Source organism: Papaver somniferum, chromosome 6 (assembly GCF_003573695.1).
Source record: "Papaver somniferum cultivar HN1 chromosome 6, ASM357369v1, whole genome shotgun sequence".
Classification (NCBI taxonomy): domain Eukaryota; kingdom Viridiplantae; phylum Streptophyta; class Magnoliopsida; order Ranunculales; family Papaveraceae; genus Papaver; species Papaver somniferum.
In genome coordinates, this window is record NC_039363.1 from 153,201,302 (window position 1) to 153,208,312 (window position 7,011).

The window sequence follows — 7,011 nt, forward strand, 5'->3', positions numbered from 1 at the left end:
TGGTTATCTATTATTAAGCCATGAAATCCAGCTGAGGATCAGCCATGGAACGGAGTAATGAGATATAATAGATTATTTCTAGCAATTCAGTTGATGAATGACAAGCTAGAATTGATCTATTTGCAAAATCGAGATATGAGATAATTGAAGCATCATACTCGTTCTGAGGGGGTGTATAGTCATGGAACAACGAGAGGCGTGACGTCCTGAAGGCGTTAATCTCTCTAACAAAAATTATGTCTAGGGAACCACCCAATCATCAAGATTCTATACACGGTCTCTCTATGTAGTCAGGGAACAGCGTGCAGCGTGACGTCCTGAAGGCCTCTAACAAACATTATATCTAGGGAACCGCCCAATCACTAAGATTCTATGTAGAGGTGATGATGAAATATGTGAAGCATCGAACGCTCAGCTGGGAGGCCTTTCGAGAAATATATTCATCATAGCTCTGAGAGGAATGTTCACTTAGTCAGAGATCGTGAAACGGTTCATGGATCATAAAATATGAATCGTCACATACATTCCTGAAGCCGGGTCAGAAACATGCAGTATCATGATTTTACGATTTTAGTCCTTGACGAAAATCCACCATCAATATTAAGTCCCCTGCTTAGTGAGGGACAATAATGTTTCGCAGTAAGCACTAGATGGTGATTTTCCAGTAGACGAGATAAGTAGTTGAACTTAGTCGTACAAAGGCATTTTCAAAATCCCTGATTTGCTCCAATGATGTCATTTTCATCTCGTGAGTACGGAGAGAAGAGGCACTGCTGATTTGGACGGTCTGACGTCTAGTTTTGGTCGATTTAGCGTTCGAATAAATCCTTGTTTTAGACGTTTGTTCGTTTGTTAGTTTAAGAAACAAACAATTATCCCTAGCATAAGAGAGATTTCTAAGTAGACCTGCGTCTAATGATAAAATTTTGTCTATGAGCTTTTACGAAAACCAAAATTTTATTTTTTAAATATGTGAGATTTCACAAAATGGAATAAACTCTCATTTCAAAGGTGGACGTACGAGAGAAAAGTTTTTTTTTTTAATAGATGTGCGTCTGTTAGTAACAAAATTTTATTTACGAGCTTTCATGATTTTTTTTTTTATCTTCGAGCTTTCAGAAATTTTTGAAAATATACTCTCGTTTCAAAGACAGATGCTGGCGCGAGGGAGCAAATATATATATATATTCAAATTTATGTGAGTTTCACGTTAAATATATATATATATATATATTGTAAAATTAGTGTTTTGATTTTGAACAACTGTTTAAAGTAGACAATTATACATGGTGAAATAATGTATGTATGTGAGTTTTCACAATTGTAGAATGGATGTCTGGCCAATTTTTTGAAAAACCAGTGGATGTTAAAAATTCACGTGGGTTGATCACGGTTTTATGAAAATCAAGTCATGATTTTGAATAATAAATTTTGCTCGTCTTTGCTTGAAGGAACGAGCAAGTTTTCGAAATTCTGACATTATAATCACTACAGCTAGTGAAATTGTAAATAGGTAAGAGTTGGATTGTTACCGTTTTTGTTGTGTGTTTGTTATTGGCATATCCATGACTCCATGTCTTTCGCCTCATATAATATTGACTTCCAGTTACAACCACCCTTCTGGCTCTTCCAGGGAACCTTCCAGAAATATCAAGTCAAAGATGAAGACTTCTGCAGATGCTCATGCCGAGGTGAATCAAACTTTCAGAGATGCTGGAAAGATGATACATGGTATATCTCCCGATTATCTGGGAGTCATCCGTGGTGGAATCAACGCTTTCTTACCTTAGTGGATGCAGAAGAGAAGCAGACTGAAAAGGAAAGCTGGAGATGAAAGGCTTGTAGCTTATCAGCAAAACGGCACCGGATTTAGCAAGTGAGACTAGCGGCTGAAGATGAAGTCCGATCTCGCGCGGAAAGCTTAGCTTCTGATTTAGATGTAGATGAATGAATAATTTTGTTATAATTCGTCATCAGAAAATTCAGAAGTTAGGTCTTCATTCAAAATGTTGTAGAATCTTCATCCGATGTCGGATTTTCGTAATCTACCCATGTTTCTTCATCCTCAGAAAATTTCCAAGATTTAATAGAGAAGCTTTTCGGCTTTTGATCACGTTTAGGGGACGAAATATACGAAACAGTAAACTTCCAGGAGGTTTTCAGAAAATTTTCAGCTGTCATGTAGTCCAAAGCTTTGGCCACATCTTTTTGCTCTTTTATCCAATTGCTGTAAATTTTGGATATGTTGTAGAGGACATCCATATGAATAGAATGACATATCATTCAACCTTATATTGCTTAAAAATTGCTCCCATATCGTAGTTTTGTACAGGGTAGTGTAAAATCACTTCAGACAGGCTTGCTGTAAAACGTCTCTTTTATGTCGTTAGACTATTTGCTTGTGTATTGGACGCTCGATGAAGGATTTCAATGACATTGATCAATTTTCAACCTTAACCCCTTGGTTGATACATGAGCCTGGTGTTTGCAGTACCATTTTTTTGTTTCTGTCAGTCGTAGAAGCATCACTTCTGAAACCCTGGTCACGGGACCATAACTGAGGTTTCTCTCAAGGGGGGATGATGTAACGACCATGGTTGCATGTCCCTGTGGTAGCATTCCTTTTAAGATGAATGATTATCACAGGCGAGTCCGACACCACGGGTCTTGGACTGTGAAACTGATCGTCATGATCAGTAGACCGTCAATCTCTAGTATTTTGTTAAATCTTTCCCTTTCGTTTTTCCTTCTTCTGGAAAGACCTAGATAGAGTACCCAGGTACAAAAACTTGATGTAAAGACCTAGGTGGTCGATTTTTTAGGTAACTTGATGAAGGACTTAGTGGAAGGACCTGGTGGACATCGATCGACTGTGGAGGTTATGAATCCCGTCTAAGAATTACCGCTTGCATGTTGTATGCTCCGGAAGCTATATGAACCTCATACGACGTCAGAATTCGGTTATTGGGCCTAAATTTTGAATCTAAGAGACTGAGGAATCATACGAAAAAAAAATCCTTCAGTTTGAAGATGTCTAGGGCAGTCAATGACGCATTCACATTCATAACTTGTAATCCCGTGCAAATTTTCAGATTCCATAAACCTGAATGTGGAAACCATATCTTTCTACTCATATGTACGATTGATGTCCCTTTTGGTATGTTGTAGCATAGACATAGACGAATATCTTTCGTTGAGGAAGCATCATCCCATTCTTCACGCATTGGCACGTTTTTGTAAATCCATGGCTTGAAGCATGTTGTATTTCATTTGCAGATGTGATAGATTTTGTGTCCGATTTGTCTCGATTCTATATATTGTTAGGGCTCATTTTTGTACTTATTATGGTGTTTTGTTTATTTGTAGGTATTTTTGGCCAATAAACATTTTTGGAAAAAATTGGCTCAAAAAGTTGTCGGAAAGCACCCGGAGGACATTTGCTATTCGGACTCTCACTTTGGATAAGGGGTAACCTAATTACTAAGGGGTATCCCCTTTCCAGGCAGTTGCTAATCGCACCCCTACCCTGGATAAGGGGCAACCATCTTCAACATTTCAAAAACCAGGTTTTGGCGGGAAAATAGGTGCAGTGAAGAACAGTTTTGGCAATCGTGATTTGGAGGAGTTTGAGGTCGATTAAACCTCTGATTTTCATAGGATAGACTCCTTATGGGTCTAGGAATCTGATATGGGTGTTTAAATCGATTAGACTGGGCTCAATCGACGAATTTTTCTCACAACAGAAAATACGGAAAGTCACGTGTGTGACCTGTTTTAGGGAATTTTAGAGAGATTAAAGTGATGTAAACTTTCCCAAAGATTTTTATCTATCTAAGGAAGAGTTTAGAATAAAAAGGAAAGCTCAGAAACGCGTAGAAATTCTAGAACAAGAAATTGCCGCAACTTGGCCGTGAAGAGAAGGAAAGAGATTTTGGAAGATTTGTGAGAGATTTAATCAGTATTTTTGATATAAATAGATGTCTTGGGTCATATAGAAGAGGTTTCGAGAGTTTGGGAACCTAAGGAGAGCCAAAGAAGAAGAAATCAGAGCTTTACCAAACTCTGTTTCTATTTCTGCTGCTGCTGAAGAAGAAGAACGTGAAGAACATTGACGCACGGTAAACAGTCGCAGAACAGTGTCGTTGTTTAATAGCTGAAGAACATTAAGCTGTGCAGGGCAGTCGTATTTTAGGGTCTTAAAATCAGCGACAAAGCAACAGTTTTTCTGTAACAGTTCAATTATAACAGCTGTTTTGCAACACCAATACATTGTTGCAAACAGTCTGTGTTATTACTTTTCACTCTTCTAATCATCTTTTGAGCAACAAACACATATTTTGAGATCATGATTAATATGAGGAGCTAAACCCCATTGCTGAGGCGATAGAGGAAGCTATTTTTCCAACAAAAAGTGGTATATTCTATTTTATCTTTTTATTTGCAATAATTATATGATTATTTGCCTTGAACTATTATTGAATATGATTTTTATTTGAGTGATTGTGATCTATTTTGATGGAGTATGCTTAGTTTTAAGACTTTTGATGCTTCATACTTGGTATTTACAATTATTACTTTTGAAAATCTACTTGTTGCAATATTTTAGAATCAAATTAAATAAGAAAATTGCATAAATATAAGTATTGGTTTAATCACTTTGAACTTGGAAAATAGTGGAATCTTAGCCTCAGTGTTTCTTTTAGTATTGATATCATCTTTGATTGAGTTTGCTATAATTTTTAGTGAGTTTTCTATTTTAATATTAGAATTTAAGTCTAATTAATATCCTTCACAAGTCTGAGAATCGAACCACTTTTACCACTATCTACAAATCAAATCAATTTTTGGCGCCGCCGACGCGGACTTATTTTTAGGGTTTTAGATTTATTTATTTTTATTTATTTTTGTTCTTTTTTTTATGTTTTTGGGTATTTATCTTGTCTCTACAGGTTCTGGATCATAAAGAAAATTGAGCCAAGGAGTTTGGTGATTTCATAAAGACATGGAGCTAAAGATTAAAGCAAAAAGAACAGAAAGAAGACAATTTTATTTTAGACAATTTTAGTTTAGGGTTTGTTTATTTTATTTAAAAAAAAACTGTATTAGGGTTTATTATTTTTGTAATTTTGCTTTATTTTTTTGGACTTTTGGACTTTTGGACTTTGGGACATTATTTTTTTTATTACCCTACGGAAGGGTACTTTAAATATAAACCGTTTGCAGAGAAGGAGGACAATTACGATATTGTCTCTGCACCTTGGGTTCGTACACTAGACATCGGAGTCAGTGGCCCGAGTCGACTACAACCGATTCATCCCCCGTCTGGAACGGGAGGTAAGATTCTAAACACTCGCGAATCCCCTGTCAACGAGTTAATGGACTCCTTCGTATGCATATATGTTGAGGACTGAATATGGACGTTTATTTTTCTAGTAAAGGGCAAGGCCTGGCCATACAAGATAAGGGTTCGGATTTCATCACCGTTCTCTTCTTGCCCACTTTAGGAACACGTAACCTACGCGAACCTAAACCTAAAATTTTGACTAGAACGAAATCGATAGGGTAACGAGCTTAACAGGAAAGTCATTCGACAAATATTGGTTACTATTCTAAGCATACTTCGAAGTTCTTGAAGGTTTCTGTAAGTTGAATGCGTGACTGCACCGCCTTGTAATACTGGTGAGGCCTTGGGTATCAAAGCTCCACCGAGCTTCCCTCGCCTCTATTCAACTTACGTTAACTCGAATTGATTCCAGAGGGGTTTGCTTAAATTGTAACGAATTCCTGTTCGAAGGATTAGAAGCTGGTCTAGAAACAATCTAAGTGGAGCAATCATGATATTTTTTTTGCTAGAAATCAATAGGTTTGACTTGGTTGAGTCGGCCTTGTCTGTGTTTGCTTACCCTTCCAATTTAGAAAATTTTATTGTATGCCTGAACGTAAAAGAGACGCACTAGGTAGATTTGTTAAAGAGAAACCTAGTAGTTCAAAGCGTCTCGATTACCTTAATCTAGAAAATCCGACTTTTGAAGAGTCTGTTTTTGAACGTCCTTTGACTGAGGAGAGAATCCATGTTGCTCCGATAGCGCCAGAAATGGCAACTTTGAAAGATTTGTTGAATCCAACTAGGACTACCCGTCCTTCGTGTATTAAGTTAGCTGAAACGGAGGCACCATACGAACTGAAACCTGGGACCTTACAGATGCTCCCAATCTTTTTAGGGAAAGAAAATGAAAACCCTTATTACCATGTTAGGGATTTTGAGGAAATTTATAGTACTCTAAGAATTAGAGGCTTAGATGATGATGCTTTGAAACTTAGGTTATTCTCATTTCCCTGAAAGATAAGGCCAAGTCGTGGATGTATAGTTTGGACTCCGAGTCAATTGAGACATATGAACAACTTACATCTGCCTTTTTCAATAAGTTTTTCCCTAGGCACAAAACATCGTCTATTAGGACGCAAATATGCACATTTTCACAACAAGAGGGAGAATCTTTATATGGGTATTTGGAAAGATTCAATGATTTATTATCCCAGTGTCCTCATCATGGTTTAGAAAAGGTTAGGCTAGTTCAGATCCTTTATGAGGGTTTAGATTATTCCACAACGACCATGGTTGAGTCTCTATGCACTGGTGGATTTGAAAACCAAACTGTTGATGTGGCGATGAAATTTTTTAATGAAATCGCCGAAAAAACCCAGCAATGGGAAAATAGTAGGGCACCCCAGAAAACAATTCTTTTAAGTAGAGGAAACGTTAATAGGGTAGAAGGAGTCTATGAATCAGATGCCAAAATTGCTTATATAGCAAAAAGGTTAGAAGCCTTAGAAGTGGGCCAGACTAGTGGTAGAGTGGAGCCTTTTTGGGAAGGCCAGAATATTGAAGAGCAGGCCAATGCTCTTTATAATAACACTAGATTTGATAACCGTCAAAAGATTGACCCATATTCAGAAACCTTTCGTGGTTGGAGAAACCATCCGAACCTTTCGTGGTCTAAGGGCTAAAGT

At 37.3% G+C, this 7,011-nt stretch overlaps 1 pseudogene; it reads right to left on the reverse strand.

Annotated features, from left to right (window-relative positions):
• Positions 1-6,457: 6,457 nt before the first annotated feature.
• LOC113292000 lies at positions 6,458-6,557 on the reverse strand (annotated as a pseudogene).
• Positions 6,558-7,011: the final 454 nt, after the last annotated feature.